Source organism: Sinocyclocheilus rhinocerous, unplaced genomic scaffold (assembly GCF_001515625.1).
Source record: "Sinocyclocheilus rhinocerous isolate Xijiao unplaced genomic scaffold, SAMN03320098_v1.1 scaffold303, whole genome shotgun sequence".
Lineage (NCBI taxonomy): Eukaryota > Metazoa > Chordata > Actinopteri > Cypriniformes > Cyprinidae > Sinocyclocheilus > Sinocyclocheilus rhinocerous.
The window spans coordinates 433409-434964 of NW_015656152.1; the positions used below are offsets into that span (position 1 = coordinate 433409).

Genomic DNA, 1556 nt, shown 5'->3' on the forward strand with positions numbered 1-1556 from the left:
GTGGCTCGCGTTATTTTATTAGAACGCGCGTTATTTGTTTTCCGTGCCTTTCTGAATACAGACACCAACCCATCCCTGCACTTCACATCCCCTGCACAGCCTGGAACATAACATTTATTTCCATGATCTGCCATTTTCGCTGTTGTCCTCGCTTGTTTCTTCACAAAACCTGCAGAGCTTCTGATGATTCAGCTGTGCAGGTCCGGCTGGCGGCTGGCATAGAACATGGGCGAGTATATGCAAATGTCGGGGGTGTAACTATTAGTGATCCCAACTGTAACGTCACAGTCGGTGACACAATTGTCTTCTACATTGATAATAATCCAAATGTTTCTTGAGCAGCAAATCATATTAGAATGATTTCTGAAGGATCATGTGACACTGAAGACTGGAGTAATGATTCTGAAAATTCAGCTTTGCGTCACAGGAATAAATTACATCCCAAAATATAATCAAATAGAAAACAGTTATTTTAAATTGCAAAAATATTTCACAATTTGAATGCTTTCACTGTATTTTCTGATCAAATAAATGCAGCCTTGGTGAGCAGAAGAGACTTCTTTGAAAAACATTTTAAAAAATCTTACAGACCCCAAACTTTTGAACGATAATGTACACATTAAATGCTGAAGTGCAACTAAAATATGAAATGTAGAAGTAGAAGTTAATTAAGAGGAAACACCTGTCATTAGTTACCTGATCTCGGCTGTAGGTCAGTCAGGTGAAGAGCATCAAGAGGCCTGAAAACAGGAAGAAAGATGATCAGAAATGTGTTTACTTCAGTTTAGTCACACACACAAATCACAGATTAATCACAGCAACAGTCCAACACATCTCTGATTCCCACACTGATCACTCATCCTGCTGCGTCTGTGATCATTCAGTTGGACCGTCACACTCGTATTCACTCCCGTCAGTCTGTCAAACACATCTGCTCCCGTCACTGAGGCACAAGATCCCATTTCTTCATTACATGGACTGATAAATACAGCATCACTCCATCACGTCCTCAAAACTCTTTTGTTTTCTCATTGAGTAAATATTGAAGTGTATTATCAAAAGATTCCATATTTATATTTGGTTTTGTTTTATTTTTATATTTATATTCCTTCTTTATATATTGTCCTTAGTTCACAGTAGTGCTCAATTTCATTAGCAGATGTAAAAATCTACAAATTTCAATCTTAACCAAACTATAACTATAATTTTTTGGAAGAAGAAAACAGACTGGATTTTTTTCTAAAATGTTTGTTGTTAAAGTAATGATTCTTAAAACAACATAAATATAAACTTAACTGAAAAATATAAAAAAAATTACATATATTTCAATATTACACAATTTAATATTACATGAATTCAATATTTATTAAAAAAAATGTAATATTATACAGGGGATGTTTAAAGGTCTGGGTGCAGAAGAAAGAAATATATAAACCTATAATATATAACATTTGTTTACAATATTTCAAATGAATAAATAAATGTAAATAATCAATAATACATGTATACATATGTATATATTAGTGCTATCAAGCGATTAATCGCAACCAAAATAA

General features: G+C 33.6%; 1 protein-coding gene across 1 annotated transcript in view; it reads right to left on the minus strand.

The window, feature by feature from the left end:
* LOC107719401 (dystrobrevin beta-like) overlaps positions 1-1556 on the minus strand; it is a 29056-nt gene that overhangs the window by 19879 nt on the left and 7621 nt on the right. The window contains exon 2 of the mRNA XM_016526814.1: positions 697-740. The gene's annotated coding sequence lies outside the window, so the exon portion shown is untranslated. The remainder of the gene's footprint in view (positions 1-696; positions 741-1556) is intronic.